General features: G+C 48.0%; 1 pseudogene; it reads left to right on the top strand.

The window, feature by feature from the left end:
- Positions 1-17312: 17312 nt before the first annotated feature.
- LOC147087269 (uncharacterized) lies at positions 17313-18843 on the top strand (annotated as a pseudogene).
- The last annotated feature ends 6346 nt before the right edge of the window (positions 18844-25189 follow it).

Raw genomic sequence — 25189 nt, 5'->3', positions numbered from 1 at the left:
GAACTAAAATAATTTAAGAATATTTACTGGTATATGAAGAACTGTATAACATCTGTCAAATGGACACCTACCCGCACTTGGTGTTATGGTTTTGCGAACATGTCCTTTGTGTTCTCGCCTAAAAGATGTCACCTTGTACGAAAAGTTTGCCTGGCGTGAAAGTGATCTGAAGTTCAAAGCAGCACACAGGAAAGAGGCAGGAAATGTCTTGTAGCTTCCCTAATGGTCTAGTGGTTAGGATTTGCCGCTTTTGCCGCCACGGCCCGGGTTCAATTCCCGGGCACAAAACAGTCCATTTGGGGCTGTTTGAAATGCCACCAATCAAAGCACCTGCGAGAAGTAATTCTTGCTCCTGAGCCAACTTTGAACACTGCTGCTGCTGCCTCACTAGGTACAAAACGCACTTCCATGCCTGCTGTTTCAAAGTCAGCAGGAAATCATATTTGGAACGAGAAAATGTAAATGTTTACATGCCCATATTTAACTGCAGCTCACAGTGTCAGAACAGTCACGGTTATTATCAGTTTTCCATGTATTTTCTTGCCGACTGCATCTCTCTAACTAATTTAGCTTATCACAGCACGGCTATCAATCAACTCAACGCCAGTGTGAAAGATGCAGCATTTGAAAGTTAGCAACGTGTGCAAGACTGGAACAAGAGAGTGCCTGGGCCTTGATAATTATCCTGAGCCGTTAGATATTCATTAGGCCTGAGCCCTTGCTGCGTAAGACAATTCCCCCCATACTGGTTCTTTTGCTGTTTATCTTTAATCGTTCTCCTCTGGTTACCATCACTCCTGCCACTAGAAAACGTTTCTCCGCATTACCTCTAATAAATACCCTTGTAATTTTGACAGCCTATTATGAAATGTCCTCTTAACCCTCTGAGTAAAATAATCCCAGAATCTCAACATAACTGAAGTTCCTTATCCCTCGGACCACTCTGCAAGACGTTAAACTGAGGGTCTCGCTCTGTATGTCTATCTTTGTCTCCCTCTTTGTCCCTGTCTCTCTCTGTATAGGGTTCGGAGCGTGCTTGACGGGATAGATGCAGGGAGGATGTTCCCCTCCTGGGGGAATCTACAACTAGGGGGCAAAACTTCTGGATATCCGGTCGCCCATTTAAAACGGAGATGAGGAGGAATTTCTTCTCTTAGAATGTCGTGAATCTTTGGAATCCTCGACGCCAGAGAGCTGTGGAAGCGGAATTATTGAATATATTCAAGGCGGAGATAGAGATATATTTGTGCTACAGGGGAAACAAGGGTTATGGGGAGCGGGCGAGAAAGTGGCGTTCAGTCGAAGATCTGATCAGTCATGATCTATTTGAATCGCGGGGCAGGCTCGAGGGCTCGAATGGCACACTGCTGCGCATATTTCTTCTGTTCTGATACTTATTTCTGTCCCTTCTGCCTCTGTGTCCCTCTGTTCACAGGTCGGTTTTTGCTCTGACGGATACTGTATCCTTCAGTTCTGCGTTAGTATCGGGGCCTGTTACGCTGGGAGACCGGGGTTCAATTCCCCGACGGGGAGCTGTTATAACATTCCCAATTTTAAACCTTTAGGCAGCTCCTTAAAATGCCCCTGGGAAATGTTCAACAGAACAAAATGAACTAAAATCATTTTAAAATATGTTCTGGCATATGAAGAACTGTATAACAAATCCCTGCACCAGTTCCTCATTAGTATAGAGTTCTCCGTCAATTTGTCTTTTGTGTGGGGCACTGAGGAGGGAGAGAACAGAGACAATGAGATAACAGCGGGAGAAAGCACGACTGCTCTTTCAAAGAGACAGCACAGGCACGATTGGCCGAATGGCCTCCCACTGTGCTGCCAGCCTCCATGAATCCTTGACTCTGATATGGATATCTGACACATACCCACACAAAGAGAGCACTTACGGGTATTTTGTGTGTGTTTGATGCTTTGTCTCTAGCACTGCATAACCATTTCCTCTACAATGTCCTTGATATTATAGTGGTAGTTATAGTATTCAATACCCCGACGGCTTCTCTCTGACTGTGTGTCTCTGTCTCTGAGGAAAGCACAGATGGAACTAAATTTCAAGTGGTTGCCTACCCGCCCTTGTTGCTGTGCTTTCTGGAACATGTCCTTTTGTCATATCGCTCCTGATCAATCTTTCTACTTTCCACACCGCTGTTGCTGCCTCAGCAGCCAGCAGCACCTTATTCAGTACAGAGGTACAACATGAATTTCTTGCTTTCTTTTAAATGCCTGCTGTTTCAAAGTCAGCAGGAAATGCCATTTGGAACTAGACACTTTAAATATTTACATGCCCAAATTTGACTGTAGCTCGCCGTGCCAGAACAGTCACTGTTATTATCCATCTTCCATCTATTTTCTTGCTGACTGCATCTCCCTTACAAACTTAGCTTGGCTATCAATCAATTCATTGCCAGTGTGAAAAATGCCACATTTGAAACATTAGCAACATGTGCAAGACTGGAATGACGGAGTGCCTGGGCCATGATAACTTATCCTGAGCAGTAAGATATTCTTTAGGCCTGAGCTCTTGCTGCGTAAGACAATGCTCCCCATACTGGTTATTTTGCCAGTTATCTTCAATCGGTGTCCTCCGGTTACCTTCCTTCCTGCCACTGGAAAGCGTTTCTCCTTATCTCCTCTATCAAACCCCTTTGTAATTTTTAAAGCCTCTATTAAATTTCCTCTTAACCTTCTGAGGAAAGCAATCCCAGCTTCTGCACACTCTCAATATAACTGAAGTCCCTTCTCCCTCTGACCACTCTGTAACGTCAAACTGAGGCTCTCACTCTCGATATCTGTCTTTGTTTCTGTTTTCGTCTTTGCCTCTGTCTATGCTTCTGATGGAGCTTGACAGGGCAGATGCAGGGAGGATGTTTCCCCACCTGCGGGAATCTAGAGCTAGGGGGCAAAGTTTCAGGAACAGGGGTCGCCCATTTAAAACGGAGATGAGAAGGAATTTCTTCTCTCAGGCGGTCGTGAATCTTTGGAATCATCAACCCCAGAGAGATGTGGCGGCGGAGTCATTGAGTATATTCAAAGAAAGATAGACATATATTTGAGCTACAGGGGAGTCAAGGGTTGTGGGGAGCGGGCGGGAAAGTGGCGTTGAGCCATGACCTTCTTGAATGGCGGGGCAGGCTCGCGGATCCGAATGGCATATTCCTGCTCCTATTTCTACTGTTCTTATTCTTATTTGCGTCCCTTCTGCCTCTTTGTCCCACTGTTCACAGGTCGATTCTTGCTCTGACAGGCTACGCATCACTCAGCTCCTCGTTAGTATAGTGGTGAATATCCTCCATCACCAATTTGAAACCTATGGGCTGCTCCTTGGAAAAGTTGAACAGAAAAAAATGAACTAAAATTATTTTAACTGATGTATTGGGATATGAAGGACTGTATAACAACATCCTGAACGAATTCTTCGTTAGTATAGTGTTCTCCGTCGGTTTGCCTTTTGTATGGGGCACTGAGGAGGCTCGAGAGGCCAGAGCAAATGAGACAACAGCGGGAGTAAGTACGGCTGCACTGACACGATTGGCCGAATGGCCTCCCACTGTGCTGCAAGCCTCCATGAATCCATGACATTCAGATGGATATCTGAGACATACCCACACAAAGAGAGCACACACCTGTGTGTGTGTTTGAGTCTTTGTCTCAAGCACTGCATAACCATTTCCTCTACATTGTGCTCGATATTATAATGGTAGTTATAGTATTCAATACCTCGAAGGCTTCTCCCTGACTGTGTGTCTCTGTCTCTGAGTAAAGCACAGGTGGAAATAGATCTCAAGTGGACGCATACCCGCCTTTGTTGCTGTGCTTTCGCGAAGATGTCCTTTGTGATCTCGGCTAAAAAAAGTCATCTTGAACGAAAAGTGTGCCTGGCGTGAAAGTGATCTGAATTTCAAAGCAGCACGGAGGAAAGCCTGCATTGCTCTGCTTGCTGGCAGGATGCCTCTGGCACCTTCACTGGTGGTCTAGTGGTTAGGATTCGGCGCTTTTATCCCATGCAGCCCGGGTTCGATTCCCGGTCAGGGAACGGTGCGTTTTGGTGCTGTTTGAAATGCCACCAATCAGAACACTCGCGCAAAGCAATGCTTGCTCCTGATCAACCTTTCAACTCTCCACACTGCTGCCTCAACAATCAGCAGCACATCATTCGGTAGAGAGGCGCAAAATGAATTTCCTTGCTTTCTTTAAAATGCCTGCTGTGTCAAAGTCAGCAGGAAATGCTTTCTGGAACTAGACGCTTTAAATGTTTACATGCCCACATTTAACTGCAGCTCACAGTGTCAGAACAGTGACCGTTGTTATCCATCTTCCATGTATTTTCTTGCCGACTGCATCTCCCTAACAAGCTTAGCTTATCATAGCACGGATATCAATCAACGCATTGCCAGTTTGAAAAATGCCTGGGCCGCGATAACTTATCCTCTACTGGGCTCGCTAGACGGGCTCCTATCTTGTTATCCAGCCAGCTAAACACTCATTCAAATAATTCCTGGAGAAGCGGGTTTGCTGTTTTGAAGCTTTACTTGGACACATTTGTGAAACTGTAAACAAAGACAAAGTATGTTTTGTACATAGAACTGAGTACTATACATTAGATGTTAAATAAGATATAAACATATTTGCAACAATAGAATAGACTAATTGTATAACTAAATAGCACTTGAGCTAAACTTCTGTAGCTAACAAATATTAACTTCTTATAAACAACGTATTGTCAAATACTACACTGACAAAGTTGCTATCATGGTAACAAACAAAGATTGTCACAGACATAACAACAGAAAATGCTGGAAAAACTCAGCAGGTCAGGCAACATCCGTGGAGAGAAATTTGAGTTGACTTTTCGGGTCGAACCCTTCTTCAAAACTGGAAAGAAAAGAAACTAGATCGAAGGCAGGGCTGCGATCGGACAAAAGAATAAAAGAACCAAAAGACGTAAAAGAGATTAGAAGCTAGACGAGATGGTAAAAGGCTGAGATTGGGTGTAAAGTGTACTGGCAGGGCAAGAGATAGCTGCCAGGTGTGAGAGAGAAACAAAAGGAAAGGGGGGGGGAAAGGAGTGGAAAAATTACATGAAAAAATGAAACAGGGGCCGAGCTGATGATCTGAAATTGTTGAACTCGATATTGAGTCCGGAAGACTGCAGAGTGCCTAATCGGAAGATGAGGTGCTGTTCCTCGAGTTTACGTTGAGCTTCCGTGGAACAATACAAGAGGCCAAGGACGGTGAGGTCCGAGTGGGAATGGAGCGGTGAATTAAAATGACAGGCGACCGGAAGCTCGGGGTCACCCTTACGGACTGAACAGAGGTGTTCCGCAAAGCGGTCACCCAATCTGCGTTTGGTCTCCCCAATGTGGAGGAGACCGCATCGTGAGCAGCGAATACAGTATACTAGATAGCGAGAAGTACAAGTAAATCGCTGTTTCACCTGGAAGGGGTGTTTGGGGCCCTGGACAGTGGGAAGGGGGGAGGTATAGGGGCAGGTGTTACAACTCCTCTGCGTGCTCGGGAAGGTGCCAGGCGAAGGGGGAGGGCTTTTTGGGGTGATAGAGGAGTGGGCGAGGGTGTCTCAGAGGGAGCGGTCCCTGCGGAATGCTGAAAGGGGAGGGGAAGATACGTTTGGTGGTGGGATCACTTTGGAGATAGCGGAAATGCCAGAGGATGATCCGTTGAATGTGGAGGCTGCTGGGGTGAATGGTGAGGACAAGGGGAACCCTATTGTGGTTCCGGGAGGGAGGGGCAGGGGTGAGGGCAGAAGTGCGGGAGATAGAACTGACACGGTCGAGGGCAGTGTCAACCACGGTAGAGGGGAATCCCCGGTTGCGGAAAAGGAAGACATATCTGAAGCACTCGTGTGGAAGGTGGCATCGTCGGAGCAGATACGGCGGAGATGGAGAAACTGGGAGAATGGAATAGAGTCCTTACAGGAAGCAGGGTGGGAGGAAGTGTAGTCCAAGTAGCTGTGGGAGTCAGTGGGCTTGTAGTGAATATTAGTCGATAACCTATCCCCAGAGATGGAGACGGAGAAGTCGAGCAAGGGTAGGGAAGAGTCAGAGATGGACCATGTGAAGGTGAGGGAAGGGTGGAAATTGGAGGCAAAGTGAATGAAATAGTCACAGACGTTGCATCCTGCCTAACGTATGAGAAGAGATGGAACCGGATTGAGAATCTCACATTAGTTTTTTTTTTAATTCATTGTTGGGATGTGGGGGTCGCTGGCTGACTAGGCCTGCATTTAGTGCCCATCCCTAACTGCCCTTGAGAAGATGGTGGTGAACCACCATCTTGATCTGCTGCAGTCGATATGGTGTTGGTACGCCCAGAATGCTGTTAGGAAGGCAGTTCCAGGAATTTGGCAAAGCGACAGTGAAGGAACGGCAAAACAGGTCCAAGTCAGGATGGTGTGTGGCTTGGAGGGGATCTTGCAGGTGGTGATGTCCCCATGCGTCTGCTGCCCTTGTCCTTCTAAGTGGTAGTGGTCGTGTGCTTGGAAGGTGCTGTTGAAGGAGTTTTGGTGAGTTGCTGCAGTGCATCTTCTAGATGGTATACACTGCAGCCTCAGTGCGCCAGTGGTGGAGGGAGTGAATGTTGAAGGTGGTGGATGGAGTGCCAATCAAGTGGGCTGCTTTATCCTGAATGGTGTCGAGCTTCTTGAGTGTTGTTGGAGCTGCACTCATCCAGGCAACTGGAGAGTATTACATCACACTCCTGACTTGTGCCTTGTATTTGGTGGAAAGGCTTTGGGGAGTCAGGAGTTGAGACACTCGCCGCAGATTTCCCAGCCTCTGGCGTGCACTTTTAGGCACAGTATTTATATGGCTGGTCCAGTTCAGTTTCTGATCAATGATAACCTCCAGGATGTTGATAGTGGGGGATTCAGCGATGGTATTGCCATTGAATGTCAAGGGGAGATGGTTAGAGTCTCGCATGTTGGAGATGGTCATTGCATGGCACTTGTGTGGTGCGAATGTTACTTGCCACTTGTCAGCCCAAGTCTGAATGTTGTCCAGTTCTTGCTGCATATGGTCACAGACTGCGTCAGTATCTGACGAGTCTCGGATGGTGCTGAACAGTGTGCAATCATCAGAGAAAATCCCCACTTCTGACCTTATGATGGAGGGAAGGTCATTGATGAAACAGCTGAAGATGGTTGGGCCTGGACACTGCACTGAGGAACTCCTGCAGTGATGTCATGTGATTGAGATGAATGACCTCCAACAATCACAGCCAACTTCCTTTGTACTAGGTATGATTCCAACCAATGGAGAGTTTGCCCTTGATTCCCATTGACTTCAGTTTTGCTAGGGCTCCTTGATGCCACTCTCGATCAAATGCTGCCTTGATGTCAAGGGCAGCCACCCTCACCTCACCTCTTGAGTTCAGAACTTCTGTCCATGTTTGGACCAAGGCTGTAATGAGGTCAGGAGCTGAGTGGCCCTGGCGGAACCCAAACTGGGCGTCAGTAGCAGGTTATTGCTGAGCAAGTGCCGCTTGATAGCACTGTCGACGACACCTTCCATCTCTTTGCTGATGACTGATCGGACGGTAATTGGCCGGGTCGGATGTGTCCTGCTTTTTGTAGACTGGACATACTTGGGCAATTTTCCACATTGCCGGGTAGATGCCAGTGGTGTAGCTGTACTGGAAAAGCTTGGCTAGGGGTGCAGCTAGTTCTGGAGCACAAGTCTTCAGTACTATTTCCGGAATGTTGTCAGGGCCCATAGCCTTTGCAGTATCCAGTGTCTTCAGCCGTTTCTTGACATCACGTGGAGTGAATTGAATGGGCTGTAGACTGGCATCTGTGATGCTGGGGACCTTAGGAGGAGGCCGAGATGGATCATCCACTCGGCACTTCCGGCTGAAGCTAGTTGCAAATGCTTCAGCCTTGTCTTTTGCACTCACGTGCTGGTCTCCACCATCATAGAGGATGGGCCTATTTTTGGAGCCTCCTCCTCCTGTTAACTGTTTAATTGTCTCCCACCACTCACGACTGGATGTGCCAGGACTGCAGAGCTTTGATTTGATCCGATGGTTGCGAGATCGCTTAGCTCTGTCTATCGCATGTTGCTTCTGTTGTTTGGCATGCAAGTAGTCCTGTGTTGTAGCCTCACCAGGTTGACACCTCATTTTTCAGTGTGCCTGGCGCTGTTCCCGGCAAGCTCTCCTGCACTCTTCGTTAAACCAGAGTGAGGGATATGCCGGGCCATGAGGTTACAGATTGTGGTTGAATACAATTCAGCTGCTGCTGATTGCCCACAGCGCCTCATGGATGCCCAGTTTTGAGTTGCCAGTTCTGTTCTAAATCTGTCCCATTTAGCTCGGAGATAGTGCCACACAACACGGTGGAGGGTATCCTCAAAATGAAGACGGGACTTCGTCTCCACAAGGACTGTGCGGTGGTCACTTCCACCAATGCTGTCATGGACAGATGCATCTGCAACAGGTAGATTGGTGAGGACTCTGCCAGGTTCTTCCTGGAATACTACTTCCGGAATAAAACAGGAAAAAGGTCAAATGACCTATTGCAGTATACTAACATTGCTATACACTAACTACCACTAGAGGCTGCTATCTGCATGTATAAAGTCCAGAACACTCCCCGTCTGGGATCGTTAGCGACTCCACATAATCCTAACTTTAATTTCACTGGAGTCCTCTGGCGACAAAGAAGGACCACCTCTGAGAAGTCCGCCAGTGTTGACGATAGGATGCAGCTTCCGTAGACTTCTGTGATGGGGCAGGTTGCGTTCTGCTGCTATGCACTTCAACCCTTCTGAGTAACACTCGTGTTGGACACTCTTAATCACAAGGATTTTGGCGCTCTTGATCTCCTCCTCAGAGGGACTCTTACGAAAGATGTGCCACCCATGGCAGCTCCTCTCTTGTGTAGACTGGGAGAAGGTACGAGCGATGTGTGTTCGGCGTGCTACTGTCTTTATGAGAGTGTTCCATTTGGAGAAGCGCTCGAAGCGTTTGGTGCTCATCAGGTCCTTAGAGATTTGAGTAACGTTCGCTGTGACTTGTGGGCGTATCTCGGAGTCAGAAACAGGGTGGAGGATGTCGAATGTCTCATTGAGTTCGGAGGAGTACAGGGACTGATTCTGAAGACAAGCAGGTCCTGACAGCCAATTCATGCTGCTGAGAAGGGACGCTGTTACAGATCTAGACCCATGGTCAGCTGTAATACGTGATGCTGTCGAACTTCAGATCAATCTCCTCTACTATGATCTCTGCAATCTCAACTGCTAATACTGCTGCACACAGTTCCAATCTGGGTATGGTGAGGTCTGGCTGGGGTGCCAACTTGGCCTTACCAAAGACGAAGCCGACTTTGCTTTGTCCATCTTGAGTGGTGACCTTCAGGTAAGCCACACCTGCAATGGCCTTAGCGGATGCGTCTGCAAAGTCACAAAGCTCTTTGAATTGGGCACTTGAGGGAGAGAAGAACGTATAGGAGCGAGGTATTCGGATCTCCTGTATGTCTTGGATTGAGTCTCTCCATCTTTCCCACTCTGCTTCCAGCTTTTCAGGGAGGGGTGAATCCCAATCTACAGCGTGTGCAGAGAGTTCCCTGAGGAGCAGCCTGCCTTGTATGCTGACAGGGGCTAAGAAGCCGAGAGGGTCATATAGGCTGTAGAATGTAGAGAGCACTCCTCTACGTGTGAAGGGTTTCTTGACATCCAATGTTTGGAACGTGAACGTAGCTGTTGCTATGTTCCAAGACACTTCTAGGCTACGCTGTAGGGGGTGGTCATCAGTGAAGAGGTCTAGATACTTGAGGTCCTCAGCACGATCTTCAGGGGGGAATGTCTCCATCACTGCTGGTCTGTTAGAGGCTGCCTTGTGCAGCCTGAGGTTGGATAGTGCAAGTAGTTCCTGAGCTCGTCCGAGGGTACTGATGGCCTCTGCTTCCGTCAGGAATGACTTCAGTGCATCGTCGACATAGAACTCTCGTTCGCTGAACACTCTCACATCACTGCCAAAGTCGTCTTCTTCTTCCTTGGCAGCCCTCCTTAGTCCGTATATGGCGACAGCAGGGGCCGGGCTATTCCCGAAGACATGGACACGCATTCTGCAGTCCACAATGTCTCTGTTGTGGTCGTTGTTGCGATACCACAGGAGGCGGAGGAAGTCTCTGTGGTGTTCTCTCACCACAAAGCAGTGAAACATGTGCTGGATATCGGCAGTGATGGCGACGGGCTCTTTCCTGAATCTCATGAGTACCCCCAAGTGGCTGTTGTTGAGATCGGGCCCTGTGAGGAGTAGGTCATTGAGAGAAACTGCCTGATATGGTGCACTGGAGTCAAACACCACGCGGATCTGTTCCCGTTTTGGGGTGATAGACTCCGAAGGAAGGGAGGTACCAACACTCTTGGCCTTCCTGGAGTGGAGGAGCTATCTCTGCATGATCGTTGACAAGCATGTACTTGACAAACTCTAGGAAGTGTGCTTTAATCTTCGGCTTCTTCCCTAGTGTGTGACGAAGTGAGTTAAGACGATTATAGGCATACTCCCTGTTGTTCGGCAGTCATCGTCTGGGTTTCTGTAAGGGTAAGGGTGTAACCAATCCGTTAGAGCTGTCACGAGAGACCTCATTATCCATAATCTGGAGGAATCTCATGTCGTCGATCAATGGAGGAAGTTTGTGGTCATTGGCGGTGCGACAGAGGACTGACTGACCCGGGTTCTCTCCAGTGAGCATCATCTGTGTGCTGTTTGTGGAGATCAGCGCTGGGGCTTCTGAGGCTGGGCCGTATGACTGAACTTCTCTGTCACTCGGATCTGACTACTGCATGGGGTAAGGTAGCTTGGACGACCATTCTCCAACATGGAAGTCTTGAGTGTGTTCACCTGAGATGGCTTGTGAGCACACATGAGGCACACATCTCCAACAACGACCCAGCCGAGGTCTTGCCTTTGGGCGAAAGGGGCATCTTGTGGACCGTTTATCTTTTTCCTTATCTATGTGCCCTCAGGATGTTCCTTCCCAACAACAGAAGTATGTCTGCGTCTGCATCAAGAGGTGGGATCTCCTCTGCAATGCGTCTCCGATGACGGTGGTGATGAGCTGCATTCAGATTGTGAATCTCAGAACGGTTGTCTGGGACTCGATACATTTGATGTGTGTAGGAAGGGGGAAACTAATTTTCCCGTGGGCTGACTCAACAACGTAACCATAGGCTCTCCTGCCGGCTGTCTCTAAAAGACCAGCACACGTCTTCAACGTGTAAGGTGACAGACTTCATTTGACCTTGAAGATGTCGAAGAACTCGGATCTTGCTAGAGAATGGCTGCTTTGTTCTTCTAGTATGGCATACATCTTTTCAGATTCCTGGCGACGTCCTACAGGGTACACTTTAACGAGCCATATCTTGGAGCATGCACTTGCGCTCACTCCTTCTCCACACACCTGGGTGCACTTGGATGTAATCTCCGGACCGGCAGCTCCCTCTCTCTCACCGGCGTGCTTTGAGGCGGGAGGAGGCGACCCTGGCTTCCAAGGAGCTGGGCCTGGGTGGAGTGCTGAAATGTGCCGATCACTTTCACATTCTATGCATATTACATCTACCTTGCAGTTTTTGGCGAGATGGTTCGTGGAAGAGCAGCACTTGAAACATATAGAGTTCTCTTTGAGATACAGTTTGCGATCTTCCAGGGACATCTCCCTGAACCCTCTGCACGTCTTTAATGGATGGGGCTTGTTGTGGATGGGGAATTGTTTGCTCATATCCTCAGATATCTTCTGATCCCTTGTGTTCTCAGTTGAAGACACTTGCATTTTGTGGACAGATATTGGTGTCTTTCCATGTCTGTCAAACTTATCTCTTCTGGCAAGTGCCGTGTGGGTGGAGAAAAGGTTGAAGCTGGGGTCGTTCCTGGCTTTGGCATCTTTATGGATGAAGTTGGCAAACACGGAGAATGGAGGGAACGTAACGTCATGCTTTAGCTTGAACGCTGACCCGAACGATATCCACTTCTCCTGCAGATTGAATGGAAGCTTCTGAACGATGGGACTTACCCCTCTGGAAGTGTCTAAGTACGATACACCGGGTAGGTAGCCGCCCTGCATTGCTGCTTCGAGTTCCGGCAGCAGATCTCCAAGGTTGCGGAGCTTCTGGGGTTCCTTATTTGTCAACTTCGGAAAGTTCTCTAACCTGTCATAGAGAGCCCTTTCAATGGCTTCGGGCGAGCCGTAGCTTTCTTCCAGCCTCGCCCAAGCCTTCTTCAACCCCTCTGGCAGCTGTCCCACTTTGGCTGCTTTTATCCTGCTTGCCTGTCCGGTGGACTCTGCGCTGAGCCATTTGATAAGGAGGTCGAGCTTTTCTCCTGCCGACAGGTCTAAGCCGATATGGCACCGTGGAAGGAGGACATCCACGCCCGATAATTCTCTGGCCTGTCATCAAACGTGGTTTACCCTGTAGTCACCAGCTGGCTGCGTGCAAGATAATTGGCATGGTCTTAGGTGGTGGGACCTGTGCCAGGGTTGCCTTGAATAGGGGCTCTGATGGGGTCTCAAGGAAATGAAAGGGGGATTGCTGCTGACTTTCTCTCTTCAGCGTTCTATTCCTCTGTACCGCGTCTTCTGTTTCGCAGCAGATGATCCTGCGACTTGAGGCACACTGTCTATTTTGACCTTGGTTGGTGACTTGGGGCATGTTATATGAAGTGATTGTGTCTGTAGAGATGTGCGGGTCTTCATCCCTCTCTCTCGTAAACTGTTTGTCGGCTTTGTCACTCACGTAATCTCTGGTGCACTGTCATTGACTCTGCCACAGAATAGGATTTAAAGGTTGGTTAGCTGTCTCGGGATCAGCTTCCTCTAAAATTGCCTCGAATACTTGTGCCTCAGCTAATGCAGCATCTATCTCTTTTTCTTGCTGCAGAGCATCTAATGGGTCTTGGAGACGGGCCTGTTCAGCCTGGCGTCCAACCTGGTGACGGGCCTGGTCAGCTAGCATTTCAGCTTGGAAACAGGCCTGTTCAGCTTGGCAACGGGCCTGTTCAGCTTGGAGACGGGCCTGGTCAGCTTGGAGTTCATCTTTGAGACGGGCCTCTTCTACTTTTATTTCTATTTCTCTGTCAGCATGCGCAGCTCTGGCTTGCGCTGCTTCTAGCTTAGCCCGTGCTTTGGCAATGGCCATGCTTACCCTAGAACCACCTGATGACCGTGAACCAGCTTGCGATCTAGAACCAGCTGATGACTGTGAACCAACTGATGACCGTGAACCAGCTTGCGATATTTAGTAACTGGAGCTTTTAGACCGATTGTCACATTCTACAGTTTCATCTAACTGTTTAAGGTCTTCTACTCGCTGAGTATCATTTTCGGTATTATCTTCTGATATGTTAATGTGAGGTAAGTGTGGTGTACAAGGTGAACACTTATCTGGCTCTGTCGTGAAGGCCTACTCTGATTTCCTGCAGCTCCACTCTTCACAGCTAGCCGTATTGCTGTCTTTTTATGTACTGGTCTCGCTAGACGTGCTCCTATCTAGTTCTGCAGCCAGCTAAACACTTATTCAAATAATTCCTCGAGAGTGTGACACCATCCACTTTGGAACAAAGTAAGATAGCTCTGAGTATTTTTTAAATAATGGGGATCTATTAACTGCTGAGGAGCAAAGAGGTTCATGAGCCCAGTTCACAAATTTTTATTAGCTGGTAGACATGGAGCAAAATACATTTGATGAAGTCCCGTATAAGGGATTTTAGCTAAATTTGAAACGCATTTAAGTTAAGGCAAATTATTGACATGGTTAGGAACTTGGCTGCACAACAGGAGACAACGTTTATGGATAATGATCAGGTACATTAATTGGCAGCATATGACGAGTGGTGTCTCTGAGAGATCACTTTTGGGGCCTCAACTATTCACCTATTTCATTAACGACTTGCTTGATGGGATTGAGAGACACACACATCCAAGTTTGACGATGACAAAAAAGATAGGCGGCATTATAAGCAGTTTAGATGGAAGCAAGAAATTTGACCAGATATTCAAAGATTAATTGAATGTGCAAATCTTTGGCAAATTGATTTAAATATTAGCATGTGTGACTTCATCCACTACGGATCTAAATAGGGGCATTAAGAATACACTCCATATAATGTTAAGCCGGAAACAGTTGAGATCCAAATAGACTTAAGGGTCCCTGTACATATATCATTAAATGGTCATGGATTGGTACAGCAAAGATTCAAAAAGCTAATTGAAAAGTGATACATTTATCTGTAGGATTACAATATAAGAGGGAGACATTATGCCACAGCTATACAAATCACTGGTTAGACCACACCTGCGGTACTTTGTTCAGTTCTTGGCATCACACCTTAGGAAGGTAGTATTAGGTATAAAAAGTGAAGCGTAGATTTACCAGAAGGACACACAGAGACCAAGAGACAAATTACAATGGGAGATTGCACAAACTATGGTTATATTCCCTGGAATTTAGAAGCTTAAGATTCAAGCTTTTCAGGAGAGAAGTTAGTGTGGCAGAAATGTGTAACACACTTCCGCAACCAGCAGTTAAATCTGGATCAATTCTCAATTTTAAACTGGAGATTGATAGATGTTTTTTATCCGAAGGTTTTAAGGGATCTGGAGCAAAGGGATGCAAATGGAGTTCGATCACAGATTAAATGGAATGGCGAAAAGGCTCGAGGGTTTAAAAGGCCTACTCCTCTTGTTATTCTCATTGTTAAAGGACCATAGCACGAATGTATAGATGAGTATCGCGTTTTAAAAGCATTGCTCGAACATGGACTTGAACACCAGACTCTCTAGGTTAAAAGTCCGATACTCTACCGACTGAGCTATCCAGGCATTTGCGAGCTCAATTTCACAAAAGTACTTTCATTGGCTGCAGTGGAACATTGCACCTCCAACGAAGACAATTTTCTTGTCCTTAATCCAGCTTGTACAACGCATTTCTCCCACAAATCCAGACTGACTGCCTCAATCCGCCATCACGTCAGAAAGATTATCCCTCCCACAAAGGACATGCTCTTTAGCAGCGGAGTCAGATATGACAAGAGCCGTCCCCCAGATATCTGTATTGGATCTTCAACTTTTCACCGGATTTATGATTGACTTGGATGGAGAAATAGAGCGCTGTAGATCAAATTTTCAAGATCGCACTAAGTTAGGTGGTCCATTCATAGCGCAACTGGGAAATGGAGGTAACCAATGGGGCAGAGACAGACGAAGTAAGCCTGCAAAACAAAGGCAAATCGAGTTAACTGTGCACAAGTGTGAAACCATCCACTGTGGAGCACAGTAAGAGAGTGCTGAGTATTTTCTAAATAATGCGAAGCTATTAACTGTTGAGGAGCAAAGAGGTTTATGAGTCCCAGTTCAAAAATCATTATTAGCTAGTAGACATGGAGTAAAAGACAATTGATAAAGTCCCGCATAAAGAACATTTAGCTAAATGTGAAGCTCATGTAAGTGAACGCAAGTTATTGACCTGGTTAGGAAATTGATTGCTCGACAGGAGAGACCGTTTACAGATAATGGTCAAGTACATTAATTGGCAGCATATGACGAATGGTGTCTCTGAGGGATCACCTTTGGGGCCTCAACTCTGCACTGATTTTATTAACGACTTATTTGATTTGATTGGGATACACACATCCAAGTTTGACAATGACAAAAAAGATAGGCGGCTGTATAAGCAGTTTAGATGGAAGCAAGAAATTTGACCAGATATTCATAGATTAAGTGAATGGGCAAATCTTTGGCAAATTGAATTAAGTATTAGGAAGTATGACGTCACCAACTACGGATCAAATAGGGGCGTTTAGAATACACTCTATTTAATGATAAGCTGGAAACAGTTGAGATCCACATAGACTTAAGGTTCCCTGTACATATATCATTAAATGGTTATGGGCAGGTACAGAAAAGATTCAAAAAGGCTAATTGAATGGTGATATTCATATCTGTAGGATTACACTATAAGAGGGAGAAATTATGCCACAGCTATACAAAGCACTGGTTAGACCACACCTGCAGTAGTGTGTTCAGCTCTGGGCATCACACCTTAGGAATGGTAGTATTAGGTATTAAAAGTGAAGCATAGATTTACCAGAAGGATACATAGAGTCCAAGGGACAAATTACAATGGGAGGTTGCACAAACTAGGGTTATATTCCCTGGAATTTAAAAGTTTAAGTGGTGATTTCATTGAAGCATTCACGATATTAAGTGGAACTGATAGTGCTAAAAGATCCAGCTTGTTCGCAATGAATTCTGGGATACTTGACTGTGGTCACACCTCTTTACCCATAGTGTAGGTTTAGCTGACTGAAGCTCATTTGCAGACTGCCACTTTACTTAACAAATTTGGAATGCTTTTTTCGCAGCCTTAGTAGAACCATTTTCTAAGCACGGCCTGCCCTCCCAGGAGATGAGGGGACAATTAACCACCAACATTTTTCCAGTTACAGGGTACATGAATCACTGCGGCCTTGTAGCCATCCTGCTTGGTCGACAGTTAAGGATAAACATATTTTCTCAAACTATAATCTATGCCGACAATGGGGAAGAGATAACAGCAGGAATGTGGGGAGTAGGATGAAACGACTAACATCTGTGACTGGCATGGTCAGAGGGTACCTGAGTTCAAGGGGTGGTCCTGACAGTTGAGTGACTAACCACATAAAACAATAAAGAATAGCTGTTGTGACACTGTTTGTACGTGTACGCCCCATTATGTAGTAGGTGGTCATTGCTTAAATAATTGTAAAACTTGAATGAACAACTCCTTGTCCTCCCAGCGTGCACCCCTAGCTTGAGGAAGTTGAGTGGCTCTCCGTTGTGCGCAAGTCTTTTGGTTGTTTTAATAAATTCTGTAAATGTCCTCAATTCCGTCTCGGTCTGGAGTTTCTCCAAATTCGAATCTAACAGTTGGTGTCGGAAGTGGGATACTGCAGGTAAGGACCATGGGAGTTAAACGACACTGGAATTGACGGCTGAAGCGAGAACCGTGTCGTGTCCTAAGGGAAGAAGCCACATTAAGTATTTTAGGAGGAACAAGGACTCGCTCGTTCACCAGTGTGGCTAAAATCGTGTATGGGCCAGTCAGTATTAAATTACCCACATAGTAAATTATTCCTCATGGAGACCGCGGACTGACAGAATCGATTAGACATAAGTGTGTATTTCTGATTTAGAGTATAAGGTGATACGTTTGTGCTGATAAAGTATAAGATAGATTATAACAATATACGTTACAGTTAATACGGGTCACATGGGTGATGAGCGGAGACTTCTTTCACCGGACGTTCCAGCTATGGCCACCAGTGTCACTGTCGTACAACGGGTCCGAGAGGCTAATTTGAAATTTCAAAGTGGGATGATTAAAAATGGGTGGAAAGAAACAAGCCCATTAGTTGACCAAATAAAGTGGTGGGAGGAACAATGGACGCCAAACAAGCTAATTATGGGGCGGTTTTTTGTGCTAGTTGGATGGATTAAATGGGACCCATAATCATGGACAAGGGGGGGGGAGACTGGCCCCGTTACAATAATTCTTGAGACCCGTGCGGGAGGCTAAAGTCCAATTCAGTAGTCTCCTGCACCTCAAGCCACCAGGGACTGAGAATTTGGATGACATAAAAAGCTGAGGTGAAATTGTCGAGGCTCGACAAAAGGAGACTCGAGACATGTCGTCCTTACATCCCAGGCCCCCATCGGGGACCGTAGAGTTTCAACGAGTCGAGGCCACCCAACCCACGTGCCCTGCCGAATACAGACATATCTACCCGCCGTTACTTCTTCAGTCTGGGGCTGAAAAATCAAATTCCGTGGCCCCCGTCTGAGTTAATCAGACGGTAGGAGCCAAAAACCCAGAGATCGGTGGATGAGGTACGATGGACGAGGCACAGTCTTTTATGCCCCAGGAGAGGTCCAGCGTCACCTTTCTCATTCCCGACCTCAAAAGACACAATCCTAATGTAGAAGTATGGGCAAAAATGCAAAGTGCTGCTCGGCACTTTAATTTTTCCAAACAAGACATCAAAGCTATTATCGACGTGAAATGCCCCTCTATGGTTTATGGGGCGTTGGGACACCATGCCCTAAATGCCCCAGCCACAGCGGCGGAGTATGAGATCCAATTCGATGGTTTGAAAAGTTGGCTTCAGTTCAGACTGGGCAAATGCACCGCTACCTTGATGGGGCTCACCGCCCTGCAACAGAGTCCCGGGGAAAACCTCAATGTGTACATTGATCGAGTAATCGAGTAGTATGAACACTGGGGCCAGACAAATGACATTCCCACTAATCACGACTACCCACGGTTTGTAGATAGTCTACTCCAGGGATTGGAAAAGCCCTACCAAACTGCCCTCCGAATGGGGGCCAGCCCCCAGGCCACGGAAGCTGCAATCTGGAAGTGGGCTGGTCGACTTTTTGGGCTCCACCAGGCGGAAATGATGCCACCAGTCAAGCTCCCACCCACAATTATCTGCCATGGTACACCAAAGCGGCCCCGGGCATTAAAGCCGAGCCTGTGGCAGTCATACAAGAGGCTCGACTCTGTTACAATTGTAACACACCGGGCCACGTGGCTACACATTGCACCCAGCCGAGAGTTATGTGTAACAATTGCGGGCGGACTGGGCATCAAAATGCCAACTGTTATGAACAGGGTGGAGGTAAACAGGGGCAGGGACCGACCCGACCCGCTTCAGGCCCTCAGCGACAAACGAAGAGAGGATTGTCAAACCAAGAGATGGAGGCGCTCCGAGCCTTCCTCGCCAGCTATTAGGATTAGCCAGTCTCCATGGTCAGGGAACAGGGGTCCACACGCCCGTCTCTAAATGTACAGTTAGGAGGCCGAAAATACTGTGCCATTTTAGGCACGGGGGCCTCGGTGTCGATAACTGACACAGAATTTCCCACCTTAGATCAAAGCATTCCGATAACTGGCGTTAGTGGAGAAAGGGTGATCTTCCATCGAAGTGTTCCACTTCCCCTGCAGCTGTCACCAGGAAGTCATACCTGGTGGATCACCCTGTGGGTAGGTCCTAACGGTGAGGGCCTGCTCTTAGGTATGGATATTCTCCATTAGATAGAGGCAGAAATGCTCCTAAGGGATCATCCATAGACTTAGGGGGGCCCCGAGTGGGGAGATTTCCCTTCCAGGAATATAAATCCCGACAATGCAGAGTGCAAGCCCTCTGGCCGGTAAAGCGCGCATGGATAGAGGAAGGACCATGGGGGAGAGTTTGTGAGGTTTACCCTCTTGCATGGGCCAGCCACAAATTAGACTGTGGTAGAGCGGAGATGGACCCAGTGCGGGTCCACGGACCCTACCCCGAGACCCACCGACAATACCCCCTCCAATCAGAAGCACATAGTAGTAGACTTATTAGAAACTGGTACAGTGACAAAGACATGCTCCCGTACCAACTTCCCGGTATGGCCAGTGCAGAAACCAGATGGATCCTGGAGAATGACCATTGATTATACAGCACTGAATCGGGTCACTCCCAAGCTCCATGCCTTAGTGGCGAAACCTGCCACTATTTTAAACGGCCTCCACAAAGCCCTGTCCATATTCACGGCACTGGACATCCAAAACGGACTTATGACATGTCCTTTGGATCCCGGATCCCAACAGCACTTCGCTTTCACTGATCGATCCACCCAGTATACTTGGACCCGGTTGCCTCAGCGATTTCACAATGCCCCTACTATTTTTCACGAGACCTGGAAAAGGCTCTCCAGCCAGCATTAGCAGATAGCCAAATGCAGGATTCAGCCTGCCTTCAATATGTAGATGACATTCTGATTGGCAGTCCCTCGCCCTCAGCTCATCTGGCCGCCATGACGTGTGTCCTGGAGACTTTAGTTCAAGGGGGGTAAACTGAATCCGATCAAAGCTCAAATTGGGCTTCCTCGGGTTACCTTCCTGGGTCAGATCATCTCCCCAGAGGATAGGACCTGACCCCGAGAGGGTTCAAGCACTCTTGCAGATGCCGTGACCCGTCACTGTCTCTGGCCTGCGAAGCATGATGGGATTGTTTCACTGTTGCTGCACCTACGTAACCGACTTCACCTAATTGGCAAGCCCAGTAAACAACCTCCTAAAGGGAGGGTCCCGGGAGGGGCAAGGCTGACTTGGACACCAGAGGCAATCGAAGCATTTGAGATGGTCAAAATCACTTTGGCCAACGCACCTGCCCTAGGTCTCCCAGCCCCAGCTAAATCATTCCACCTGTGGAATTGGGTGGGCAATCGGGCGTATAGTGCAGTAGTGGGACAATCACGGAATAATCAAATACGACCAGCAGGATATTACTCGTGCCCGGTACCATCCTCCATGATGGGACAGGCCCCGTGCCTGGCGCCCACTGATTGTGCAGCCTGGGTGGTAGATTCAATAGAGTCTATGGTAGGTCCCGTGAAGGTAATCTTTCATACCCGCCACAGCCTCGTGAAAGTTCTTGCAGGCAGCCTGGATACTATTTCCGAACAGAGACGTGCGAAATGGGAGGCTTGTTTATTGGGTAGGGTGTTTCGGATCGAGGTGTTAACAGACCCTCGAATGAACCCTGCATCCTTCCTAATCGACGAAAGGACCCCCCATGTTTGCACCACTATCTTACATCTCGATAGTCAGGGACCCAACCTAACCGAACCCATTGCCGTGGCCTGCCTAGAGATGTACGTGGACGGGTCCAGTTATTACCATGAGGGCCGATGTGTCGCCGGATCGGCAGTAGTAGGTCCGGCTGGACAGACCCTCACCCAAGGGGCCCAGCTGGCGGAAATCAGCACCCTCACTAGAACCCTTCAGTTGGCAGAAGGAACAACCGCAAATATCTATACAGACAGCCAATATGCCTATTCCGTCATCCACGATTGCTGCGGCCTGTGGAAGCGGTGAGGATATTTGACTTCTTTAGGCAACACTATTAAACATGCTTTCGCGATCGCTGAATGCCTTCGGGCAGCGGACGGGCCCAAGCTGGGGGCGGTAGTCAATGTTTGCTCCCACCAGGCAGGGGAGACCCCAGAAATCCAGGGTAACCCAGTCGCCGAATTGGACGCCCGACGGGCCGCGTTGGCTCACCCTGTGATGGCCCTTATTCCTAATGCAGTAGTACGAACTGAAGAGGCTTCCCTGGCCGATGATTTACCGAACGATACGCTCCTAACCGTGTAACTTTCCGAGTCCCTGAGAATATACAGTTTGGGTGCGTGAGGGAGTGAACAAAGACCCCAGTGTGTTTTTCATCATGAGACCCAGTCCGTGGTTCCTACGTCCATTCGACGTGCCCTGATACAATCTTACCACGAGCCCGCGCATTTGGGAGGTTATAATTATATTACATTATAGCTGACACCTGGTGCTGGCCCAGAATGGCCAGAGAGATCCACGAGTATGGGAGACTATGTCTACCTTGCCTCCAAACGGGAATTGGGGGTCACATATGAGTACGTATAGGGCACCCCCGGTGGCCCAGGTGAACCTGGACGCAATTACAAGTGGATTTCACAGGACCCCTACCCCGCAGGCGGGTAGAACCATGTCTTTGTAGTCATCGAACTTTTTACACGTTAGGTCGAGGCCTTCCCCACTAGGAGGAGCACAGCCGAAGCAGCTGCAAAAATCCTAGCGATGGAAATCATTACCCAATGGGGGGGTGCCTTACCAGATAGATTCTGACCAGGGAATCCACTTCACCGGCAAGGCCATGAAACAGGCTTTAGCGCTCCTGGGGGTTCGACAACGGTTCCAAATCCCTTACCATCCACAATCCTCAGGAATGGTGCAACGGATGAGCCGTACTTTAAAACAGTCTGTGACCAAGGCCATTGTACAGACAGGAAAAGGGTGGCACGCAGTCCTACCCGCCATTCTTTGGGGCATACGGGCCACGCCGGCCAAAGGCACTGGCGTAACCCCACTTGAACTAATGCCTGGACGAGCTATGATGTTACCCCAAGGGTATGGGGGACACTTCCAAATTCCAGACAACTCTCCTGACATATCTACGCCTGATCAGTGAGGCCTATCAGGCCAAACACTTTCGCGTTCAACACTTACAGGAGGCACATGATGCCAAAAGACAAAGGGGAATTTGGGAAGCGCCCCCTCCGGCAGGACAGTGGGTGATGGTTCAGCGACCAGTTCGAGGTACCTCTGAGCCCCGGTGGGATGGGCCGTTCCAGATCCTCCGAAATACAGGAACCTCCGTTTTCCTACAGGAAAAATTAGGTGTAAGATGGAGACACTGAAGCCAGACTAAGACTGTGATGGAGCCCGGGGAAGAGATTTCCCCATCTCTTGGGGACCCTATGATTAAAATGAAATAACAACGAAATAATACCCTGACTTTTAATGATTTGGATGCGAATGTAAAAGGTATAATCAGTTAGTTCGCAGATGACACGAAAATTGGTGGGGTGGTAAATAGCGAGGGAGGAAGCCTCAGGCTACAGGACGATAATTATGGGATGGTCAGATGGGCAGAACAGTGGCAAATGGAATTTAACCCTGAAAAGTGTGAGGTGATGCATTTTGGACGGACTAACAAGGCAAGGGAATACACAATGAAATGTAAGACCCTAGGAAAGACAAAGGATCAGAGGGACCTTGGTGTGCATGTACATAGATCCCTGAAGGCAGCAGAGCAGGTGGATAAGGTGGTTAAAAAGGCATATGGGATACCTGCATTCATTAGCCGAGGCTTAGAATATAAGAGCAGGGAGGTTATGATGGAGCTGCACAAAACGCTGGTTAGGCCACAGCTGGAGTACTGTGTGCAGTTCTGGTCGCCACACTATAGGAAGGATGTTATTGCTTTGGAGAGGGTGCAGAGGAGATTAACCAGGATGTTACCTGGGCTGCAGCGCTTCAGCTATGAAGAAAGACTGGACAGGCTGGGGTTGTTTTCCTTGGAGCAGAGAAGGCTGAGGCGGCACCTGATTGAGGAATACAAAATTATGAGGGGCATAGATAGGATGGATAGAAAAGAACTTTTCCCCTTAGTAGAGGGGTCAATAACAAGGGAGCATAGATTCAAGGTACGGGGCAGGAGGTTTAGAGGGGATTTGAGGAAGAACTTTTTCACCCAGAAGGTGGTTGGAATCTGGAACTCACTGCCTTAAAGGGTGGTGGAGGCAGGAAACCTCACAACATTCAAGAAGCATTTGGAGGAGCACTTGAAATGCCATAGCATACAAGGCTACGGACCAAATGCTGGAAAATGGGATTAGATTAGATAGGGCTTGATGGCCGGCACGAACGCGATGGGCCGAAAGGCCTCTTGCTGTGCTTTATAACTCAATGACTCTATGACTCTATGACTCTATTTTCTCTCCTATATTTGATCATGACCGGATTTCGAAGAACTAATTCAATTATTCGGGTCGCTATTTTACCTGTCTCTTTCTTACAGATGTGCGGGCCCGACCTCAGTACTGCCACCACTTCCGGGGATGTCGACCTTTCGATGGTCCGGTTTCTCGACTTAACCAGAGATCCTGCGAACTCTCACTACTATACGACCCTAACCTTCTTGGGAAATCACCCCTTGACTCTAGAGTTCTGATTATCTCCCTTTTGTGGTAGGACTACCGGACACCTCGTTCTACATCCCAACAGAACACAGAATCTTTTGTTTACCCCACTCTGTGCAGAGGAGATAGACCGGTTCCGAGACACAGCTGCTCTTTGGGAACCACTGGTGTCGGGACTGGAGGACCTTCCCCAGGGGATATCCACCCCCTTTTACAGGCCCTCCTACCTCTGAAGGAGGACAGTGCCACCTGTCTTCACACATTCCCATCCGACGGCCGATAACCCTCACCGGATTAAGTTAAGTCAGGTAAGTCACTTTGAGCCACTGTCACAAGGCCACCGCCTCCAGCTCAACGCCATGTATGAAGTAGCCTTTACCCCGCTGCAAGCCTTGCACACACTGCTAATAGCAGGCCAGACTGAAAGGGGGTCGGAGACAGACAGAGGGTCAGTGGGAGAGAGAGAGAGAGCCTGTTAGTTAAGACAAACTAGTGCCGAGACTGGTAAGGGAACTGGACTCCTTTTGCCTGGCGGTGGTGTAGGATAACGATGGGGAGGCTTTTCTTGGGAAAGGTAGGGTTACTGTTTGGCGAACGAAAACACCTACCATGGCGCTGAGGTTCTGTGTTGACCAGCCAGGAACCCCCTTTCTTTGTGAGATGACCACTGGTCCACACAAAACACACAAGGGCGTTTGTACCAGTAAAATCCCAGGAAGGAAGGACAGGATATGCTGGCAGAATAATGCAGGACATTGGGACCCCTTATGTACGCCTACCCTAGAGAGATGTCAAACTTTCGGATTACTGAACAATACGTGGGGCCCGGGCTGCCACCTATGATTGGCTGCTGCTGTGGTGCCCCCAACACACACACGCCCCCAGTGTTTTCCATGACACCATCCTCCCCGGAGTGAGAACCACTGACCTGCCCCTCCCCCCATGATGGAGGGACCTGCTAGTGGGCTGGTGTTCACACGGACTGGAGATATATTGTATGATAACGTGCGTCATGAATTAGTGTCAGTGATGCTGAACCTGACCAACACCGCCCCGCCTGTTTAGTGTTCACCAAAAACTCAACAGTTACACCAGCGCCTTCTAACACAGGTATTGAAACAAGGCGCAGATCGTAGCAGAGGCAGATACAGACAGAAAAGCCGGCGGGTATGGTGACATAAGAGTTCTTTAGTTAACGATGCAGCGACGGTCTTTAACACCGGCACATCGGTTGTTAACACCATTGATCTGGCTACCATAGATCAGAAGGTCTGGGATCTGGGTTCCTGCATTAAAGCCATCTTATAAGGGCAGAATAAGAATGAGGGCCAAGAGTTAAAGGAGGACCAGATATTAACTGTATACATCCAGGATATAGCTACTGTGTTAGAAACACACGCGCAGACTATAAATACGATAATTAAAGAGGAATACAATGCCTCACAGCAGGCAGCAGCAAACGATGCTTGCAGTACATATGGGAATTGGAGAGTGGAACAAACCCGAGAAAACCTGGAGCAGAAACAGGCAGGGGAGGTCCCCCTGTGGATTACCAACCGACAGTTAAAAGGGACCCTGACTCACGGACATGCTGGGCCAGGTATGGCGAAATGTCTCTTATGTAGCCTCAATATG

Source organism: Somniosus microcephalus, unplaced genomic scaffold (assembly GCF_052327205.1).
Source record: "Somniosus microcephalus isolate GS21.2 unplaced genomic scaffold, FLI_Smic_1.0 unresolved_chr6, whole genome shotgun sequence".
Taxonomy (NCBI): domain Eukaryota; kingdom Metazoa; phylum Chordata; class Chondrichthyes; order Squaliformes; family Somniosidae; genus Somniosus; species Somniosus microcephalus.
This window is presented reverse-complemented; position numbering and strand designations above follow the sequence as displayed.